Below are 24,580 nucleotides of genomic sequence, written 5' to 3'. Positions count from 1 at the left end.
GGGTGGGCCTACCGGGGGGTTCTGACATGGAAGTTGGGCTCCCATGATCTCCTCCTGGGAGGGCTCCCTCTGTTGCCGCCGCTGCTCCCGCTCCAGAGGAGGGGTGCTGGGGGAGAGCGTAGGGCCTCGGCGAGTGCAGGTAATGGTGCATTCGTACAGATGGCACCGCGGTCAAGCCGGCCCTGTTATGCAGCCATATTTGTTTTACTTATTTACTTATATAGTGCTGACAGTGTACGATGTACGTAGATTTTGTGCAGCACAGTCCCTGGCCTGTAGAACTTACAATCTAATTGTGGTGCCTGATGCAGGGATAAGGTGTCTGGTCCGAGGTCACAAGGAGCTGATACTGGAATTTGAACAAGGCTCCCTGCTTCAAAGTCACTACCTTTGCTCACTGAGCCATCTCTAAACCCATATAGGAAACAAAGCACAGACTTACAATTTCAGCAGCGTATAACAGTATGTGCCATTCTATATATGTGTGTGTGTATGGGTGTGCAAATCTGAGTATATCATGTGTGCCTGTGTTTTGATTATGTGTGTCATTGCATTTGTGTGTGTATCAGTGTTAAAGTGTCTGCATGACAGTATGTGTGCATCATATGTGTTTTAGTGTGTGTTAATGAATTTGTGCAGTGCAACTAAACAGCATCTCCCTCCTGTCTCTTTAAATTCTCCCTATTTACTACTTAGATTGTAAGCTGCTCTTCGGAGCAGGGACATATTTTCCTATTGTTGCTTTCATGTCTGAAGCGCTTATTCCCATTATGTGTTATATTATTATATCGCGTGTATTACTGCTGTAACGCGCTATATAAATAAATATTTACATACATATATTAGGTTCTGGCATTATGGATCAGCAGATATAAGTGGAAGAGGACATCGTTAATCCAATATATAATGCAATATACAATGTGTTGTAGTTTCCATGCTTTGGCTTACAGTTACGTGGTTAATTTGTGCTTACACAATAATTACCCTTTTCTGACACTACTGATCTACAGATACACATGTTCCCAGTTGCAAAAGCGATGAACAGAACCGACTCCAAATTTATGAAAGAAAGAATCTGGTGATGCTGACTTTATTTGGGGTGGAATTGAACACAATTTGCACCAAATGTATCAAGGAGAAGCATTGCCATTGAAATGAATGGAATGGGGTTTTCTTCTGTGATAAATCTGGCACAGTATTTTTGCACTAGTCTTGCCTCAGAATTGCAACCAGAAGACTTTGATAAATGACCCCCTTTATGTTCCAGATTTACAGACTGGATGCTTTGATAAACTGCTTCTATGAGGCACCCCTATAGCTGCTTCAGATCTATCCTGGTTATTTAATTTCCTTAATACATTTGGTGCTGTTTTCCACACCAGCTTTGCAGCTTGGAGAATTACATAAAGAAGCCCCCAACGTCTTCCACCTAAAATATCTCGCTGGAGTCAGGGGTAGGGCTTCTGAACAGAGCAGCTGATCTAATCTCCAATCCACAGGTGTTTACTTTCCAGGTCAGGAACCGTACGGGGAGAGTGAGAGCGTTTGCTTTTCAGAAACCCGGCTTCCTGGGTAGAATGTGAGGATCCTTGCCAGGAGAACAATTGTAGACCTTGGATGGCTTCCACATTTGCAAAGTCAGCTATGGAAAGTTACCGCCCATTTCACCAACAATTACCTCCCAGGGCTCTAGCAATGGGAGACACTGATCTGTGGCACTGCACCGAAGTATAGAAAGGAAACGGCAAGTTAGAAGCGTAGGTGACGACAATTATTAAATTGGACAGATGTTCGTTGTTACAGGTACAGTATATAATTTGACATTATCACCATGCTGGTTCAGAACTGTATCTGCTTAGGTCACTAAAGCAGATATAAGCGTCCTGGAAATAATCCTCATTCACTAGAAACAAACGTCTGAACATTCTGTCTTCATTTCTTAAATCACTTTGTAAGAAATGTCTCTTTGTGGCTTACAGACTCCTGGGAATGTGAAGCGTTAAGCACGGCTGGGAAACTACGTTGTGCCACCGGAAAAAAAAGCCTCTGAAGCTAGCGTGAGAATGGTGGAATAGCGCGTGACAGCATGGACCAGAATCTCATGTAGACAACGGATGGAAGGATGGAAAGAAGTTTCGTACAGGTGTCCATTAGGTAAGTCTTATGAGCTATGCTATGCTATGAATACTTTTACTGCCCAGGAGCCTGCCACGCAGCGTGGCACTTTCAGCAGTTTAGGGATATTGGAGAACTGCTCTGTTTACCTGCGCGTGTATTATTGAAATACCCATGGGGTGGTGGATGTATCAATACAGAGTAGGAGTTGTTCTGAAGCACTTCCTCGTTTGTTTCTTGTGGCACAAGTAGGAGGCTTGGTAACCAAGTGTCTTACATTTGGCACAGATCACGTTGCTTAACACATCAGAGCTGGACGTATTGTTTGGGCGCTAGTAAAAGGAAAAAAATAACACACAGAGTGTTATCTACAACAGCGGTGCGCAATCTGTGGGGCGCGACCCCCAGGGGGGGCGCGAGACTGCCGACGGGGGGCGCGGGGTTTACAGAGGCCCCGCGCGCTTCCCGAAGGCACTTAAATTAAGTGCCGGGGGAGCTGCAGGGCCTCTGTAAACCATACTTACCCGTGGCTCCGGCGGCTTCCTCCCGGCGTCGCCATGGCAACGCGGCGTCAAAATGACGCTGCGAGGTCATGTGACGTCACGTTGCTATGGCAACGTGACGTCATTACGCCGGAGCGCGGGTAAATTGGGGTTGGGGGGGGCGCGGGAGCGAGGGGACAGCCGTCAGGGGGGCGCAGGGAAAAAAGTTTGCGCCCCCCTGATCTACAATATGTGCTGTGGCAAACGGCTCCCCTTATGTAGTGCTGCCGTTTCCCCAGGCTCTTCGCGACACAGTCTTCTAGGGTTTAATTTATAGAAAAGGAGGACAAACACGTGTATACACACAAGGGGGAGTCAACCCTCAACCTTCAGCGGTTTATTTTTCCATTAGTGACACTAAACATTTCAAATACTGCAACTTTAAGGAACAAAAGAAATCATAAAAATAACATCTACTCCTGTCAGGAGTCTAACTCACAGCATATCCCTATCTGCATGTTGGCGGGGTAAGCCAGTTACCAACTTTAAATAAAACACAGATATAACATTCCATTCTTAACTGTCAGATGGGGACAGCGTCCCAATAGATTCTCATATGCTGCAACACGTGGGGGGCCCGTCTACCCCAACCTTTAATCCTGGGGAGCAGCATCCTCCCAGCCTCCAGGCTCTAAGAGAGAGACTGAAAAAGCAGCCCTCTCTGCTCTAAATACCTGTTCTAGCAATTAGGTGAGCAGGTGATGGAAACCAGAACCATTGTAAAGTCTGGTATGGATTTCATATCCACCAGCCGCAGTGACTGTGAATCTGTGGGGTGGATCTCATCCCCACTATGTCTGCACTTTCTGCTATGAATCAGACATAAAGCTGCCCACTATCCTGGGACTATGTCACAGAGCGTTATTTAACACCTTCCTAACCAAGTGCCAAGGTAATGCACATGGGGCAAAAATGGGGTTTCTTAATATATTGATGCTAAAAGAATGGCTTTCTGCATCTCTCCATGGACTGAAATATAAGATAACTCATAAATAGTCATTGATGTTCAAGCGCCGGCTTTTTGCCCATTTACAGATTGCTTGATTGTAATTTAAGGATTTTTTGCATTCTTGGACTACGAGAAGTATTTCAGCAGAGAGTCGTGTAATTAACAAGTTGCTGTGAGACATTGGGCAGGGAAGCCATTTTATCTCCCCATGCCAGCATTGAATTGCAAGGTCTTTTAAGCAGGGATTTATTTATACCTGTACAACCCTGCATTTTCACATATATTTAATCTATTTTAAACAACTAGAGGTGTTTATGTGTAATACGGTTATAAATGGTACACAAGGGTTAGTTTCACCTCAATTATACCAATATTCAGCACTCCACCTGTTTTACCGAGTCAATAAACTCCATTTTAGGGAGACCTTCTATCCCAGGTTTGATTTGTGTCTTAGTGGTAACGCCATAACAGACGCTTCTTTCACTCTACAAATAACTTTGGATGAGGAGGATGGCAATGGTTAGCTCAAAAGGTGTACGCTTAGAGGCACCGCAGTTACAAAAATGTTTCACTTAGCAGAATTTTGTTGTAAACATTTCTTTTAAAATAACTTCTCAAAATAGCTTCTTCTGGACTTTCTAGAAACGCATGTTTTTCTCAGCCTGTATTACTGCGTCTTTGGGATTCTTTCCTATAAAGCAGTATGAATTGCAGATCAGTTTCATGTGTTACTGCCCTTGTAGTTCCCGGGAAGTAAGCCCCCCGCACAGATAGTTCAGGCGCCACACGATCGATGACAACTTTGATTATTCACATATAGGTGCAGCGAGTGTAATAACACAAACACAATGAGGGGGGTGGGGGGATATTACCCTTCCTGAGGTGTATGGTAATCCGCTCTCAAAACATTCTACATGCAGGACGCCACGCGAGCACACGCCATGTTGTACCTGAGTGCGCCAGTGTCACTGTCTTCTTGTAGTTAGGACTTTGGACCTTAATTCACAGAGCAGTTGAATGTTGTTATGGTGGAGATGCTGCCGCGTGGCTACGTGTATCTAGAAGAGGCATTTACCTTCTTCATTGGCTTGGGGGGCAGTTATTTATTTATTTACCTTTCGGGATATTACCTGAACGTGTTGTCTTCTCATCACAGGACTAAACTGAGCCTAACTCAGACAATGACAACAATATCAACAGTAGATTAAAACACAGTCACACAACAGGTTGGAAAATGTACATTTAATGGGGCCAAGTAATATCTGCAGAGTCTCAGTCAAGGGGCGGAGGGGGGGGGGGGTAGCTACTTTAACAGCTGTTGAGGATAGCAATGCATATGTATTCAATGGGTAGCAGGTCCATTGAGGACAGAAAGGGTTAAATGCTGCCAACACCTGCTAGAAGACATTTTGAGTTAATTTCCGGAAGCATGATTGTATTATATATACATTATATAATATATAATTATTATATATTATATATATATATAGCTCTCTTCTCTCTCTCCTTCCCCTGGAACTGACAAACTTGTCAACTCTTACCAACGCTAGCCTCTCCTCTTGATCTATATGCCCCTTCTCGGCTCCGGCACACTCTTTCCTCCAACCCAGGGATGCGCAAACTTCCTGCACTGCGCCCCCCCCCTGCCTGCTGTCCTCCTGGGTCACACCCCCTCTAATGTGGCGTCAAGTGACGCTGTGGGGTCATGTGATGTCACATCACGTGACCCGCTGTGTTATTTGACATCATGGCTACATGGCAATGGGCGTCAGCGCGGGGCCTCTTTAATCGCCGCGCCCCCCCCAGAAAAGTTTCACACCCCCCAGTTTGCGCACCCCTGCTCTAACCCACGACTTTGGCTAAATTTACAAACACGCTCCCTTCGCACCTGCACTCGCTCCTCTGAACGCCCATGGAGGAAATCTCATAGTCTGGCTGATTTTCTGCTCTATACATTTCTCCTCTCCTGTTTTAACGCTGCTCTCTCTAAGGCCAAACAACACTCCTTTTCCTCACTCATCAACACTCACAAATCCAATCCATCTGTGTTTTCTCTGTATCTGACTCCCTCCTCTGACCTTCTCCTCCCACCTCCCATCCTTCCTTCACTTCTCCTTAACCATTTGCCAATCACTTTAAAGGCAGAGTGGATGCTATCCCCAAGGAGATTCTTTCTGTTCCTTCCCCCTCCTCTCTGCTTCAACCGAAACCTCCTTCTCCCACTCTTGACTCTTTTTCTCTGGTTACAGAGTTGGAAGATTCTAAGCTGATCTTCTCTTCTCCCCCTACCACATGCCCGTTCGATCCCATCCCCTCACACCTTATCAGATCTCTTACCCTTGTCTTAGTCCCCACTCGCACACATACCTTCAATTCCTCCCTGACCTCTGACACTTTACCCTCTTCCTATAAGCATGCAGTGGTCAAATGTATTCTCTAAAACAACCTTGACCCTACATGCTGTACTAACTACCACCCTGTATCCCTCCTGCCATTTGTCTCCAAATGGCTAGAGCATCTCATGTTCTGGCTTGTTTGGGCCCCCACAAAATGACCACCCCACTATCTTCCCAGCCCTCCTCCTTTGCCAGTAATATACAAGTAAAAGCCAAATGATGTGTGTGCCCTCTGTGTGTGATGATGAAAATCAGTGACACGGATTTGGATTAGGCTTCGTGTTCCTCATCTTGATTATCATCATCACCCCTGTTGGCTTTGTTATCGGGATGCAGTAAGAGCTCATCCCTTCTGCAACCAGCCGCAAAATGTTCCTTTATTTTGATGCCAGCTTCCCACAATCTTTTGTCAGTAGCCTTCTTCGACCGTCACATACAAGGTTGTCAGTGGTGCTAAATACTCTTCCCAAGCAGACAATGGAGGGCTGTCCCTTCTCTGTTAGCATTAAAATAATCTTCCACCATTCTAGAAATTGTGTTATGTATTTGAGCCTGTCCTTTAAACCTTACCAGAACTTTTACACCAGGGTTATATTTCAGTTGTTTTCTTGCTTGTGATGATTGGCACTGTAGCAGGACGGCCTGTAGGCAAGGTCAGACAATAGTCCACACGTGCAGTTTCAGGGTAAACCAAATGTTGAGTGGTTTTATTTCTCCACTACACAAATAAACATTTGGGCACACTGTCCCTTTAAGGCAAAACAAAACTCATAAAAAGAACACCTACTCCCCATTGGGAGAACTTGCTAAACATTCCAGGCCCTATCTATCGGTCTGGCTTGCTTTGTCCAGTTCCCAACCCCTAAACATATGTCACAATGGTTATGAAACAATATTAAAGTCCTTACTGTATTTTTGTTTGGGAATCTCTGTCCCTAGAGAGATTTTAGGAATTCCTTCTGGATAGGAACTTGCACAAGACAGCTCTGTAGTCTGAGTCAGCCACCTACTACAAGCAGTAGCCTCCTTATCAAGCTGGTTGTCAGCTGTCTCCGCTTACTTCCAGATTGCCCAAGTATTCTTACTGGGTTAACCTTCTGAGTGCTGGATGAAGGACTCAGATGTATGTTCCCAGGCATAATTATCAATACCTGACTGCACCCTGCCACAGGCACCAATACTTGTTTTACTAACGGCAGTTTCAGAAGAAGCAGAAAGTCGAGGTGCACATGTTGTGACGTTAGAGCTGACGCTTCGCAAGTGTTTACATCTGTGCCCGATGGAAAGAAAAGGCAATTTGGCTGAAACCGAGGGTCAAGCATGCTTGTCAAACTGTGCTGCTTAGATGTCCACGTGGTGGAAACTCTTTCACATTGTCCTTCACCAACTGCTTTTCTAGAAGTTTAATGAGGGGCATAACATGACTCAGGGTAGCACTGTCTGAACTCACATTCTGTCTGCTTTTGCAAATGGTTTAAGTAGCTCGCATATTTACAAGGATTGTCCAGTGTGTACTGTAATGTCCTCTGTAACTTCTGATGGCTTCATGGTTTCCCTCAAGTCGCAGAGGTATATAGAGGGTGGAATTCCACCCTGTTAGAACCTCTTTCTTCACTTGATGGCTGGCAAATTATGCTTCTCTTGCAACTGTTGCCAAATGCTGAAAATGACCAGTGATTGTATGTGCGGTGCCATCATCTCCTGTGCATGTCAATCGTGTTTCAGAAAATCCTGTACAATCACGTAGATAGTGTGTGCAAAACGACTAACGTGTTCAAACTCTCCAAGTCGTTGTGCACAGACAATGCTTATTCCATGTTGGGATATTATTAAACCAGAGTAGACTGCAGGAGGGGTAATCCATTTTGCAATGACATTCCTCAGTATATCCGAGAGATTGCTTCTTAGTGACGCCAGCAATACATAAAGCAGCTTGCCTGTGAATGACCTCTTTAACATACATTCTGGAAGGCAGAGAGGATAAGGATGGAGAGGCTCCTGTTGCTGATCCATGATGAATCATGTATTTTTCCGGCACTTTGGAAAATCCGTGCTCATTTGCGTGAACTACGTAAAGCATTTGAAATAGCAACATGGTAACACAAGAAGTGAGTTTAGACAGTTTTAGCCCGAGTCTTGTTAAACTTCCAGAAAGGCAGCTGGAGACTGGTGTATGCTGGTAGAGACAGGTCAGACGGTGACCTCTTTCTCATTCTCTATGCCTACTTGTAATATATATATATATATAAAAGATCAAAACTGCAAACTGCAGCACTCACAAGTGAAAAAAAGAAAATGTAATCCAAAATCATCAGGCAGTCAGACAAAACCCCAGAGCGACGCACGTTTCAGACCCACTGGTCTTTTCTCAAGCTCTGTATATATATATACCATACTTAGTTAAGTTATGGTGGGTAAAAAAAGTGACAAAAACCCTCCACAGCAAAGCATATAGCAAATGGAAATATTACTGTATGCTCATTTGCATGTCTTAGACAGGTCTGCAACCCCGCCTTTCACCATTATCACCCAGCACACAGCATTTCCACTGCAGCAAGGGATTCTGGGTAATTACATGCAAATGAGCACACAGTGCCACCTCTTGCTGTGAAATGCAGCAAGCTTATGCTTATAGGGGACCATGTTAAATGGTTTTGAAGGAAAAGGTGGCACTGTGTGCTCATTTGCATGTCATTTCCCAGAATCCCTTGCTGCAGTGGAAGTGCTGTGTGCTGGGTAATAATGGTGAAAGGCGGGGTTGCAGACCTGTCTAAGATATGCAAATGAGAACACAGTAATATTTATATATATATACATACACACACACACACACACACACACACACACACACACACACACACACACACACACACACACACACACACACACACACACACACACACACACACTCAGGGTCGCACACAGCTTTTCCTCCCCCCCTATGTCGGCAGCCTTCCGAGATCCCCCTTCTATCTCTCACAACCCCACTTCTCTTTCTCCCACATCCCCACCTCTCTCCATCCCTGCACCTCTCCCCTCCCCCACATCCCCACCTCTCACACTCAATAAACCCCCCAATACACACTAAGTCCCCCCAATACACATAATGACCATCCCACCTCCCCAATAGACATAGTAACCCCCAAATACACATAACCTTTAATAAAATAGTCTCTGGTGATGTATGCCTGGATCTGGTCCCACACCGCAGGCTATGCTTCACAGTATGGCGCAATAACTGTGCCCCGGACACTGCACAATACTGGGGAAGCATCCGTGCCCATGGGCTTTCCCTGCAGCAACCACAAGCTGAGTGTGAGTGGGGCCTATCTGTGACCTAAAGGGGATAATCTGCCTAATCTGGGTGCCACTGAAACCCAGACCCTACCTACCCCTTCTCTGTCCTGGCTCCAACTGACACTAACTGTCTCCAACCGCCTCCTCACGCTCCAAGCGCGCCAAAAGTCACAATCTAACCTCAGGAGATCCTAGCAGCCCTATTGGATAACACTGCCCACATGGCCTCAGCTCCTGTGGCATTCTGGGGAGTGTAGTTCCCCTGTGGAGCAACACAGGAGATGGCCACCGTGGTTCTGTCATCACTACGCATACGCAACTTCCCTGGAATGGCCTCCGTACTGGAGAACACTCTGTGCATATGCGAACTGTCTAATGGCGTTGCCCTGCCTGGACGTCCGCCGCGGCGCTCTGAAGCAATGGAGCTCCCTCTCCTTGCCTGCACACAGTGCCGCTGATCCCACAGCTACAGTATGCAGCCCTCCCCCCCCCTAAGTGCGCTACCAACTGGGAGGTAAGGGGGACGGGGAAAGACCAGGCTACATCGGACTAACACCAGTCCATTTTTATAACTACCTGAGTGCGGATTTTATTGTTTACCATATATATAAATATTTACAAATATATCTATTATTTAACTCAAAAATTCTTTTTTGTAACCACCACCACCACAGACACGGGTGTGTTATTCTTTAGAACAGTTGTTGTTCCAACCAGCTGGGACTGAATTACTGGTTTAAAGATATTCAAAAGACAGGTCAGATTGAGGTGATAAAAGAAACCAGAACCTAAATATTACCCAGTCCCAGGTAACCAAACCCAAATGGAGGAACTAGTCTGGACTGGACGGACTGACAGCTCAGATAGTGGGTGGCTTGTGTGTGCTTAATGCCAAGTCTAGTATCTTAACCGCCAAATGAATTATTATTTTTATTTATAACTACATGATGATATAATTATTATTTATTTCATGCCTCTCCCTACCTCTCTCTGCCTCTCCCTGCCGTCTCCCACGCTCCCTATCTTCACAAGCAGACACAGCTACCGAATGGTGGCAGGGGAATGGACGGCTGTATTAGGAAGGCGGATGAAATATCGCAAGAACCAATGCGGCAAACAAAAGCCAGATTCCGCTCCTGCCCAGCACCTAGCTCCGTCTCGGGCAAACATGCTCAGATTCCCAAGGTTTGGAGAGTGTAGGATTTGGTGCATCTGCCTGGAGATTCCTGCAGTAGCACTCACAAACACACTCCCATGGCAGATATGACCCATCTCTTATGTTAATCAAAGATAGAGTCCCATCTGATACTGGGACCTACTGGGGACTTCCCTGGATACCCAGGGATCCAGTCTTTCTGTTTCCATGCAACTGTTCCTTGGATTTGTGGTAGTACACATGCAGAAGAGAACTGAGCGGTTCCAAGTGCTTTATATATTATATTTTAAAGCTACGAGAACTTTGAAATACTCAAGAATGCCTTTCAATCTAATCAATTCTCATTTGTAAGCAAATTGCTGGTATATCCCTTGTCTCAGACAGTTTAACCTCTTACGTAGGTTTATAAAAGATCCAGTGCTGACCTGAAACACTCCCAAACTTGCACAATTCTTTTAATAAATACTTCATAAATTCTGACCTGAAGCACACCCTGAATTTGTATATTTGGGCATGACACAATGGCATCAATGCGTAAAGCAGTGCGATCTGCCCACGCTCTTAATTAACAAAGAGAGACAGCCTTACTAACGAACACCTGCCCGATGTGTCGCTCGGCTTGAAATGTTGGAGGTGAAATCATGCAGCCAAATAGGCTAGCGGCAGTGCAGCCATACGGCAATAAATGGGCACACGGGTTATTTTACCATGTGATATATATATATATATATATGTGTATATATATGTGTGTGTGTATATATATATATTTATATATTCACAATCCCAGGTAGCTCTTCTTTAATAAAAAAAAGTATCAATGTCTAAAAGGAAAATAAAAGATGATATGGACTCCAAACGATTTCCTGTTTCAGCAGCTTTGGGTCCCAAAAGGCTGTTGGTAACAAGCCTGTGCATTTCGACATATAGCTGTGGATGTAGTCAAGTCACCGGCGGCCATCTTTTTCAAGCCCAGATTGGTAGATAGTTCAGGGAAATGTAAATAAAAAGACCTTTGTTATTGATGCACGTGATCCTTCTGTGGCTCGGGGCCGATCTCCTTTATGAAATGATGTAAAAAAAAGCCTGAACAGATGGACTTTGCATTTTAACCCCTTTAAGTTACGACGCGTTTCAGGTTCCTCTGGATTCGTTTGCAGTCCCAAACATTGCAATTTCTGCCATTAAATTGATACCAACAAAGACGTGTGAGACAGGCTTTGGGATGTGCTTCAATGTTTATGCACTTTTGTTCTTTTTCTGCTACATGAAGAAGGAAACAATAGCATTCCAGAAAGACCAGTCCCTAAAGGATTAACCCTTCCAAGAAAACATCACAGTTCCCTTAGAAAATTCATACATACATTTTTCAATCACCACGTTTAACATCGCACATAATTTTAAGATGTGAAACTAAATTCCAAATGACCAGAGGATATTTTGTATTTCAGTATCCTGGGGTAATGGGGTTTATTTATCAAACTCTCCCGTCTGCAAAACTGGAGCAAAAATAACGCATTCCATTTGTAAAACAACCAAAATAAAACATTTCCCGGGATAAATATCGCCGGTTGTTGCCAGTTTAGTATCTTTGAGACTTTGATGAACATTCTCCCCTGTTGCTGTGACAAATGTAAGAGTAATATTCAGTGTACAGTATATTAGATACCTCTCCTAGTGAGATCCACAGTGCTACATTTTGGTAATCTCTGTAATCTACCAAGGATAAGCATTTTGAAGTATGCATAAATTGTGCCAAAGGCCAGTCATGGGGCCTGTAGGAATGAAACAGCCTGCTTTGCTTCGGTAATAGTTACTGACATTTCGGGTTCTTCCTAAATTCACGAAGAGCTGGTATCCGAGCTCCAAATTTCTGGTCTGGTTTATACATTTGTATTCATGGACGCCTTCCATTCAGATGAGAAACTCTTGGCTGTGTCATTTGTCTCCGAACAGCAATGGATTATACCAGAGCTGAATGTAACATTTATGCATCTTTGCCTTCAGTGCCAACAGTTTAATCAGGTTAGATTTAGCCCAAATGTGTCAGAATGGGCAATTTACGGAATATTGGAATAAATACTTGTAAAAATACTAAAATGCAGAAAAACAGGTTTATGGAATTCAAACATCATACAAGTCCAAGCATAAAAAGAGTTACTTCCTGTCGCGATTTTTTTTTTTTTTTTACTTTGCAGTAATTTCCAATATCTTCTGCCAGTTACTTTTTTCCCTTTGGAAGAGAAAATATTGTGGGGTTTATGTATGAAGAAATTGGTCCGCGCCGACGCCTTGGCATAAAAAGATTCGCATTTTTTCTGTTTGAAACGCAACATATTTATTACGTGTGCTTCTACCGGCGCACGCTTTATGCTGACGGAAAAAGGAACGCCAGCCGGGCTCTTCTTAATACATAGACGCCCCAATATGCAAATGTAACTCTGCCTGGCTCCTCCCACTTTCTCCATAAATCCCTCCTCTCGTTACAGGCAAACGCGCCCAAAAATGATACAACTAAGATTACATAGACGCTTCCTGGCGCGGGTATTTTTCAGCACGAGTTGCGTATAACTAAAAACGTTTGTGTTTATACTTGTGCTTTGATACATAGAGTCCAATGTATGAATTGTGAGAATTGTTACAGCCTACAAATAGTGGCAGAAACGCAGAACTTGATGCATCCCATATAATATGTGCTTGACTCTGCAATGTACAAGCGGATGGACAACAGACAGACTAGATGCAAAGTTTCTTGGTACATGATGAAAAAGTCTCTGTTGAAGCCGCATTTCAAGCTGCTGGGGTTTTTTTTTTTTTTACGTTTAAATTTTCTCCCTTTAGTATGTGAATCCATACAATTCACACAATGATAAGTAATTAGCTAAGTTGCCGTTCGATCCGTTCTCCTGAGATCGATCGGCGAAGATTCGGCTCAGGGGGTTCACTAAATGGCTGTCAGTGCAGCAGGAGAGGACCAAAGATGCAAAGTTCTGTGAAGAAGATTCTGTGACCAGGCAGTCCCTAGATACAATTGGTGCACTGCTAGAGTGAGGGGGCCGGGCTCAAAAAGGGTTGTGCCAGAGCTTGTTTCAGAAGAGGAAGGGGATGTGACTTTGTAAATGGTTGCTATAGAAATAAAAAATGTTTGTTACATTGTAATACATTAAGTTTTTTTTTTTTTTTTAAATGCTACAAGTATTTTCTCATACTACAGAACAGATTTCTAAAAAAAACAAAAAAAAAAAACACATGTAGGATATTGCTTGGTCTGCATCTTTAATACTATTGTAATCCCCGAATTGCTGGATACATGTGCTAGGATTCACTAAACGCCCTGTGGGGTTCAGTGTTACCTGATTTTGACGGTGCAAAGTGACTCTCCCCATCCATCCCACCTTTGCAAAACCACTAGGATGTTTAAAATAAAATCCCTATTTGCTTACATTAAATAATTTTATTTTATTTTTTAAACCTGCGAAAATGTTTTTACCAAATCATAACCACAGAAGTTACATTCTCTGCCATTTGAATAAGTGATTAAGGGAAATATTTACTGCCTGCAAAGCTAACATGCATTTTTTTAAAGTAGAGAACTACCACAAATGTTTTGGAATTCCAGGCTTCATTCCAGCAAAAACAAATAAAGCTGTTCCAGTATGACAGCTGAACGAGTACGAGGACCGAGCAAGGAAGCATCGGGACCGTGAGATGGTGCGGAACACGGAAAACAAAGCACTGTGGGTTTCATTTAATGGTACTCACACCTAATGAGGGCGTAACCAACACGTTTCGCAATTCTTGCTTCGTCAGTTGATATATATAAAATGTATTTGAGGAAATCTACTGACAACTGTAACTTTCATTACTAGCGCTGTCACTCTGAGTTGAACATTTCCCAGAATCCCCTGCATCTCTCATCTTCACTTTTCATTGGCATCTCCCTCACATGCCTGGGTAGTGACAATTTAAGCTTCCTCTGATTCTGCCTGCCATGTTTTATCCCAGGTAGCAGCGATTTACTCCTACTTACAGAAGTACAAGGAGGTTTATCAGGGGGTCGCAGGAGAGATACCTTCTCAAAAAGTAAGGGAAACAATATCTGAAAGTTGGTAGAGGTAATTGTATTGTACACCCCTCCTAATGTACAGTACACCCCTTAAAATGTACACCCCTCCTAATGTACACCCCTCCCAATAGCAGAGGGGTCCACAACTCACAGTAATACTTCCCAGGCTCCTCCAGCACTGCAGGTTTTTTATTCTAAATTCTTTAAGCATTTTAATTCTAAGCTGCTCATTGAAAAGTAACAGTAAAGGATATCTATCCAACATTTTCTTAACAAGTCAGTAACTAAAGCTCTCCTCCCAGACCTGGGAGAACCGGGAGAAGCTGCACATTACTGCGGAACTCCTGGATCAGAATCCTCGGAGCGTAGCCGAGCGTTCCTTCTGCTTCTCCTCGTTCTTTTCTAACCCTGATCAGGCAGAGTGTATTTGCACTTTTGATTAAATAATATTCCCTTTGGCATTCCTGTGGCTTTTGGCTTAAAATAAACCCATTAACCCTTCCCTTCTGATATCAATATAGCACAGTAACTTATACAAGGTAACTCCACTGTCTTTCATAGAACATAATATAGTTATGTGCTTATTTCAGTTTCTTTATCTCAGTGTGTGTGTGTGTGTGTGTGTGTGTGTGTGTGTGTGTGTGTGTGTGTGTGTGTGTGTGTGTGTGTGTGTGTGTGTGTGTGTGTGTGTGTGTGTATATACTGTTATATATAATGTATATAGTAAGGTATCAAGTTTAGGGAGAAATAATGCAGGAACAGTTAAAAAAAATTGGACTCAAATATTTCATGTATTTCCTCTTCTAAATCTAACAAACTTCGCATCAAAATGCAGCCACAGACTCACACAATGTGAGAGCTGCAAGTCTGAGCCAGTCTACAAACGTATAAGCATTTTGAAACAGAACACTCAATAGAAAGTCAATTCTCTGACACGTGGTACATAAGTAAGTATGTAACTAGATTTGCAAATATATATATATATATAAATGTGGATCTTTTTCTAACAGGGCACAGTACAGTACGCCTTCTTTTATTGGCCAAAGTTTTCTTGTACATCAATATGGACAGTGTCATTTTTTCTGTTAAAGTAGCATGTCCATTGGAAGACAATATTGGAATATCAGTGCTTAGACAGAGAGAGAACTCCAGACGTTATTGGGTTAGTGATTCTCAACCAGGATATCGTGACATCCCAGTGTGTCAGGATCCCAAGGCAGCATTGTGACAAACTTCTAGTGTAAGACAACATTTAGATACACAACAATGCAAGTGTAAAGTTACAAGCAGCAGAACATGGAAGCGCTGCATTTGAGTTGCCAGTGAAATTATATATATATATATATATATATATATATATATATATATATATATATATATACATATATATATACAGTGTTCGACAAACCTATACATTTGCACGCCCCGGGCGAGTGGATTTAACATCATGGCGAGCTCCTATTAGCCCAAGCAGCACACGTGTGGTACTAGGTGGCGAGTAGATTTTTTTTCCGGCGAGTAGATTTTTTGGTGATTTGTCGACATATATATATATATATATATATGTAAAATGATTACTTAGCATAGCCCTTACACAGAAAACCATGCCATAAAAGTGAGGGAGGGTGTTCTCTGTATTTTAAAAACAAGTCGGGGATGTCACAGGCACTAAAAAGATTGAGATCTACATTAGGTAAGGTAAAGAATACACGATTATCTTTTGCAGTAACAAATAATGTTCTCTAGTGTTCTCTGCCAATTACTCCATTGATACAAATGTTAGGGTGCATTTATGAAAAGTTTAGTTTTGTCATCTTTACGCTCTGCACAGTGACACTTGGGGGGTTATTCACTCAAGTGTCTGGGATGCTAATCACAGAGACTTTTATAAATTGATCCCGATGTCTCTGAGCACAGAGAGCGGCATTGGAAGTGCCAGCTCCTTACCGGAGCAAAATAACGACAGCTGCAACAATTCAAAGTGATGATTATAAAAGTGGAATAAAAAATAGAATAAAAAATATTTGTTGATTGTATTGTTGGAAAATAGAGCAGTGTTGAGTAGCTTGATGCAATTTTTCATCCCTGAGATACCGAGCCCAAATATACACATACACATCAAATGGTCAAAATGTCTGACGGGAATTGCAACTACAAAAACCAAAAGAAGATAAAAAAACGCAGTTTTAAATATTGTTGAAAAGAGATAGAAAAGGACCTAACGGCATCATAGGCATTGTTACATTGTTACATTGTTACATTGTTACATTGTTGCATTGTTGCATTGTTACATTGTTAGGGTCACGTTGTTACATTGCTACATTGTTAGTGTTACGTTGTTACATTGTTAGTGTCACATTGTTACATTGTTAGTGGTACATTGTTACATTGTTAGTGTTACGTTGTTGCATTGTTACATTGTTACATTGTTAGTGTTACGCTGTTACATTGTTACATTGTTAGTGGTACGTTGTTACCTTGTTGGTGTTACATTGGTACATTGTTACATTGTTAGTGTTACGTTGTTGCATTGTTACATTGTTACATTGTTAGTGTTACGCTGTTACATTGTTACATTGTTAGTGGTACGTTGTTACCTTGTTGGTGTTACATTGGTACATTGTTACATTGTTAGTGGTATGTTGTTACCTTGTTGGTGTTACATTGGTACATTGTTACATTGTTAGGGTTACATTGTTACATTGCTACATTGTTAGTGTTACGTTGTTACATTGTTAGTGTCACATTGTTACATTGTTAGTGGTACATTGTTACATTGTTAGTGTTACGTTGTTGCATTGTTACATTGTTACATTGTTACATTGTTAGTGTTACGCTGTTACATTGTTACATTGTTAGTGGTACGTTGTTACCTTGTTGGTGTTACATTGGTACATTGTTAGTGTTACGTTGTTACAGGGTTACATTGGTACATTGTTACATTGTTAGTGGTACGTTGTTACAGGGTTACATTGTTACATTGTTAGTGTTACGTTGTTACAGGGTTACATTGTTAGTGTTACATTGTTACATTGTTAGTTTTACATTGTTAGTGTTACGTTGTTGCAGGGTTACACTGGTACGTTGTTACATTGTTAGTGTTACATTGGTACATTGTTACATGGTTAGTGTTACATTGTTACATTGTTACATGGTTAGTGTTACATTGTTAGTGTTACGTTGTTGCAGGGTTACACTGGTACGTTGTTACATTGTTAGTGTTACATTGGTACATTGTTACATGGTTAGTGTTACATTGTTACATTGTTAGTGTTACGTTGTTACAGGGTTACATTGGTACATTGTTACATTGTTAGTGTTACATGGTTACATTGTTAGTGTTACATTGTTACATTGTTAGTGGTACGTTGTTACAGGGTTACATTGGCACGTTGTTACATTGTTAGTGTTACATTGTTACATTGTTAGTGTTACGTTGTTACAGGGTTACAGTGTTAGTCTTACATTGTTACATGGTTACATTGTTAGTGTTACATTGTTACATTGTTAGTGTTATGTTGTTACAGGGTTACATTGGTACGTTGTTACATTGTTAGTGTTACATTGTTAGTGTTACGTTGTTACATTGTTAGTGTTACGTTGTTACAGGGTTACATTGGTACGTTGTTACATTGCTAGTGTTACATTGTTACATTGTTAGTGTTACGTTGTTACAGGGTTACATTGGTACGTTGTTACATTGTTAGTGTTACGTTGTTACATTGTTACATTGTTAGTGTTCCGTTGTTACAGGGTTACATTGGTACAGGGTTACATTGTTAGTGTTACGTTGTTACATTGTTAGTGTTACGTTGTTACAGGGTTACATTGGTACGTTGTTACATTGTTAGTGTTACATTGTTACATTGTTAGTGTTACGTTGTTACAGGGTTACATTTGGTGCGTTGTTACATTGTTAGTGTTACGTTGTTACAGGGTTACATTGGTACGTTGTTACAGTGCTAGTGTTACATTGTTACATTGTTAGTGTTACGTTGTTACAGGGTTACATTGGTACGTTGTTACATTGTTAGTGTTACATTGTTACATTGTTAGTGTTACGTTGTTACAGGGTTACATTGGTACAGGGTTACATTGTTAGTGTTACATTGTTACATTGTTAGTGTTACGTTGTTACAGGGTTACATCGGTACCTTGTTACATTGTTAGTGTTACATTGTTACATTGTTAGTGTTACGTTGTTACAGTTTTACATTTGGTGCGTTGTTACATTGTTAGTGTTACGTTGTTACATTGTTACATTGTTAGTGGTACGTTGTTACAGGGTTACATTGGCACGTTGTTACATTGTTAGTGTTACATTGTTACATTGTTAGTGTTACGTTGTTACAGGGTTACATTGGTACGTTGTTACATTGTTAGTGTTACATTGGTACATTGTTACATTGTAGATGAGGTTAAAAACAGATGTGTCCATCGCGTTCCACCCATGTTAAACGTTCTCCGTGGTGCTGTGGAATCGCCGGTGAAGGACTGTGGTGGCACATTTCTCTTCTCCTGGGCCAGAGAGACCAGCACTATATTGCGAGCTGGCACTGAAATGGTTAAAGCAGTGGTAACAGTGCGATGGTACTCAGGGTATGGAAGCTATTATATTTTCACACCCAGAGGAGCGCTGCCTTTTTATTTAAAATCTTACACTTTTTTTTTAATATAAAAGGAATATACCCAAAGAAAACCTCTCCTCTGGATTTTTACAGTATAATTATTACATAAATCTTTGCGTCAATCTTTCTAAATGTATAACTTTTTAAAACAAGGCACAGTACCACTATTTTTCCAAGCTACGTCCACGTCCGGTTAAAACATTACACAAACCTTAAATGAAACTATAATTGATTGGCAGTGTCTCCGCGTGGCCGCATGTCACGGACCTGATGACGGAATCAAATGGGAATTTTTTATACTTTTTTTTCCAATTTGTTATATACTTTACTTTAAAGTATATATACATTACAGTTTGGAGGCCTTCTCTTTCATTCAATTTTCTAATGCAAAGGAATGAAAAAAAAAAAATATATATATATATATATATATATATTATACATATATATAATGATTTAACGTATTTAAAAAAAATGGATGATGGTGTCAGATTTAAGTATTTAAATATTTAGCATTATGCACTCATGTCCAATTTTTTTGTATTAATATATTTGCAAATATATATATATATATATATATATATATATATATATATATATATATATATATATATATATATATATATATATATATATATATATATATATATAGTATATAGTATGAATAAAAATTCTGAGCTCTTTAAGTATTTTCTAACATTTTAAAAATTAGCATTTTTTGCCGAGCAATCATTTAACATAATTATGAATGTATTAATAACAAAAACATTTGACATGAATGCATAATGCTAAATATATAAATACTTAACTGCACATTTCATTATAATAGTAATAATAATAAAATTCTCCGAATATTAGGATGGGGGCATTTCGGACTCACATTGGCGTTTGTAGGGTGCTAGTGCTTTCCTGATCACTTTGTTCTGAGGATGGGATGGATAATTCAGTGGGTGAAATAACACGGGTGACTTTTGGGATTTCATGCAGTTATCTAATCTTTTCCTAGCACGTTATTTTGCTGGTTCCTGCCTGTTCTCTGACACCATCACATACACACGGCATTCGCTGCCCTTGGGACATTTTCTATCTATGGAAATGAATGAAAACAGGCGTGTTCGCAGATTAAAGAACTTGTTACAATCGAAGTTTATATAGGTTTTTACCATCATGTTGAAGGTTTCACAATACTAACTTGTATGCCTTCTGCTTTCATCTCTCTGTTGTATCTATAAATCCTTGTACTTTACACTGTCTGTATGTTTACACAGCGCTACGTACAGTACATGGTGAACATTATATTCCAACATATTAACAACAACAATTACATCTATTCAAGAGGTGCAAATTCTAAGGTTGCGTCCCCGCTTCAGCTGAGTGCGCTTGGCGCGTTTACTTCAGTGGATGTGAATCTGCACGGGCATGCTCACGCAACGCGTGCTCCTGCACGGGCACATACGCTCTCCCAAGCTCGGCGCTTGGGGAGACAAAGAAAATTGATTTTGAAGCGCACTCAGCAGCAGTCCATGCACACAGCACATAGTCACACACACACAGTCACACAGCCACACACAGTCACACAGGCACACACACACACAAACACACACAAACACACACATTACACACAGGAATAGCCCCGATCCACTTCCCCCGCTCGCGCTTGCAAAATTAGGCCTTGTCCATAGAGACTGAAGCCGTGCGGAGGCGTGCTGAGGCTGAGGGAAAGCAGTGCTTTCCCTGGCCTTAGAGCGCGCGCCGTCTGTGGGCGGGCCAGTGACGTCACGGAGCTGGTTCGCCCTCATTGGGCGAACCGCTCACGTGACCGGCCCTGCGCTCCGGCAAGCGAAGAAACGAAAGATTTATTAAGACACACACTTCCGCAGGCGTGCAGAAGCGTGCGCGAGCCTCTGCTAAAGCCGCTCTCATTGCGGCTGCAGGGGCTCAATGCCGAGCAGCAGCGCGCCTCAGCACGGGTCAGCACCTAAGCGCTGACCATGCCCGAGGCCTTAGGCTGCGTCCACGGTTGCAGCAGCCGTATGGAGGCGCGCTGAGGGAAAGCGGGTGCTTTCCCTGGCCTTGGTTAGCGCGCCGTCCGTGGGCGTGCTGGGGGCGGGCCAGTGACATCACGGAACCGGTTCACCCTCATTGGGCAAACCGCTCACGTGACCGGCCCTGAGCTCCCATGAGCGCAAAATCTAAAATTTGGATAAGACCCACGCTTGCAGAAGCGTGCGCGAGCCCCTACTAAAGCCGCTCTCATTGCGGCTGCAGGGGCTCACTGGTAAGCACCAGCGCCTCAGCATAGGTCAGCGCCTAAGCGCTAACCATGCCCGAGGCCTTATACAGGACAGCCTGCGCTCATGCTTGGAGAGTTTGTGACGTCAAGCATGAGCATGCTCATACACAGACTTTCCTATCTAGAGCTGTACTAAGTATCTCCTTGTATGACTTAAAATAGTATATTTGGTAATATTTTACAGTATAAAGAATATCTGGTCCCTTCAATGCACGGTGAGAAAAGATCCAGGTTTGATGGGGTTACCAGCTGCCCGGGTAGTTTTTGGTAAATTACTTTGCTTTGTATTGGTAATAAAACTACCGGCCCTACTTTCTCCTCTGCCAAATCTGGCAGTGACCAGGTGATGGGTAACCCTTGTGTTGCATAGTAATGTTGCATACTGTAGTAATGTTGCATACTGTAGTAAAGTTGCATAGTAATGTTGCATACTGTAGTAAAGTTGCATAGTAATGTTGCATACTGTAGTAAAGTTGCACACTGTAGTAACGTTGCATAGTAATGTTGCATATTGTAGTAATGTTGCATACTGTAGTAAAGTTGCATAGTAATGTTGCATACTGTAAAAAAGATGCATAGTAATGTTGCCTAGTAATGTTGCATACTGTAGTAAAGTTGCATAGTAATGTTGCATACTGTAGTAAAGTTGCATACTGTAGTAAAGTTGCATAGTAATGTTGCATACTGTAGTAAAGATGCATAGTAATGTTGCATAGTAATGTTCCATACTGTAGTAAAGTTGCATAGTAATGTTGCATACTGTAGTAAAGATGCATAGTAATGTTGCATAGTAATGTTGCATACTGTAGTAAAGTTGCATACTGTAGTAAAGTTGCATACTGTAGTAAAGTTGCATAGTAATGTTGCAAACTGTAGTAAAGATGCATAGTAATGTTGCATAGTAATGTTGCGTACTGTAGTAAAGTTGCATAGTAATGTTGCATACTGTAGTAAAGATGCATAGTAATGTTGTATAGTAATGTTGCATACTGTAGTAAAGTTGCATACTGTAGTAATGTTGCATACTGTAGTAAAGTTGCATACTGTAGTAAAGTTGCATAGTAAAGTTGCATACTGTAGTAAAGATGCATAGTAATGTTGCATAGTAATGTTGCATACTGTAGTAAAGTTGCATAGTAATGTTGCATACTATAGTAAAGTTGCATACTATAGTAATGTTGCATAGTAATGTTTCATACTGTAGTAATGTTGTATAGTAATGTTGTATAGTAATGTTGCATACTGTAGTAAAGTTGCATAGTAATGTTGCATACTGTAGTAAATTTGCATACTGTAGTAATGTTGCATAGTAATGTTGCATACTGTAGTCATGTTGTATAGTAATGTTGCATACTGTAGTAATGTTGTATAGTAATGTTGCATAGTAATGTTGCATAGTAATGTTGAATACTGTAGTAAAGTTGCATAGTAACGTTGCATACTGTAGTAAAGTTGCATAGTAATGTTGCATAGTAATGTTCCATACTGTAGTAAAGTTGCATAGTAATGTTGCATACTGTAGTAAAGATGCATAGTAATGTTGCATAGTAATGTTGCATACTGTAGTAAAGTTGCATACTGTAGTAAAGTTGCATACTGTAGTAATGTTGCATACTGTAGTAAAGTTGCACACGGTAGTAAAGTTGCATAGTAACGTTGCAAACTGTAGTAAAGATGCATAGTAATGTTGCATAGTAATGTTGCATACTGTAGTAAAGTTGCATAGTAATGTTGCATACTGTAGTAAAGATGCATAGTAATGTTGTATAGTAATGTTGCATACTGTAGTAAAGTTGCATACTGTAGTAATGTTGCATACTGTAGTAAAGTTGCATACTGTAGTAAAGTTGCATAGTAATGTTGCATACTGTAGTAAAGATGCATAGTAATGTTGCATAGTAATGTTGCATAGTAATGTTGCATACTGTAGTAAAGTTGCATAGTAATGTTGCATACTATAGTAAAGTTGCATACTATAGTAATGTTGCATAGTAATGTTTCATACTGTAGTAATGTTGTATAGTAATGTTGCATACTGTAGTAAAGTTGCATAGTAATGTTGCATACTGTAGTAAATTTGCATACTGTAGTAATGTTGCATACTGTAGTCATGTTGTATAGTAATGTTGCATACTGTAGTAATGTTGTATAGTAATGTTGCATAGTAATGTTGCATAGTAATGTTGCATAGTAATGTTGAATACTGTAGTAAAGTTGCATAGTAATGTTGCATACTGTAGTAAAGTTGCATAGTAATGTTGCAAACTGTTGTAATGTTGTATAGTAATGTTGCATACTGTAGTAATGTTGTATAGTAATGTTGCATAGCAATGTTGCATACTGTAGTAATGTTGCATAGTAATGTTGAATACTGTAGTAATGTTGCATAGTAATGTTGCATACTGTAGTAAAGTTGCATAGTAATGTTGCATACTGTAGTAATGTTGCATACTGTAGTAAAGATGCATAGTAAAGATGCATAGTAATGTTGCATAGTAATGTTGCATACTATAGTAATGTTGCATACTGTAGTAAAGATGCATAGTAATGTTGCATAATAATGTTGCATACTGTAGTAAAGAAGCATAGCATAGTAATGTTGCATACTGTAGTAATGTTGTATACTGTAGTAATGTTGTATAGTAATGTTGCATACTGTAGTAATGTTGTATAGTAATTTTGCATACTGTAGTAATGTTGTATAGTAATGTTGCATAATGTAGTAATGTTGCATAGTAATGTTGAATACTGTAGTAAAGTTGCATAGTAATGTTGCATACTGTAGTAAAGTTGCATAGTAATGTTGCATACTGTAGTAAAGTTGCATAGAAATGTTGCATACTGTAGTAATGTTGTATAGTAATGTTGCATACTGTAGTAATGTTGTATAGTAATGTTGCATACTGTAGTAATGTTGTATAGTAATGTTGCATACTGTAGTAATGTTGTATAGTAATTTTGCATACTGTAGTAATGTTGTATAGTAATTTTGCATACTGTAGTAATGTTGCATAGTAATGTTGCATACTGTAGTAATGTTGTATAGTAATGTTGCATACTGTAGTAATGTTGTATAGTAATTTTGCATACTGTAGTAATGTTGTATAGTAATTTTGCATACTGTAGTAATGTTGCATACTGTAA

At 40.9% G+C, this 24,580-nt stretch overlaps 1 protein-coding gene across 1 annotated transcript in view; it reads left to right on the top strand.

The window, feature by feature from the left end:
- Window positions 1-1,665: 1,665 nt before the first annotated feature.
- Window positions 1,666-24,580, top strand: part of BCL6 (BCL6 transcription repressor) — a 53,726-nt gene continuing 30,811 nt past the window's right edge. The window contains exons 1-2 of the mRNA XM_075571026.1: window positions 1,666-1,803; window positions 1,980-2,154. The gene's annotated coding sequence lies outside the window, so the exon portion shown is untranslated. The remainder of the gene's footprint in view (window positions 1,804-1,979; window positions 2,155-24,580) is intronic.

Source organism: Ascaphus truei, chromosome 14, assembly GCF_040206685.1.
Source record: "Ascaphus truei isolate aAscTru1 chromosome 14, aAscTru1.hap1, whole genome shotgun sequence".
Classification (NCBI taxonomy): domain Eukaryota; kingdom Metazoa; phylum Chordata; class Amphibia; order Anura; family Ascaphidae; genus Ascaphus; species Ascaphus truei.
This window is presented reverse-complemented; position numbering and strand designations above follow the sequence as displayed.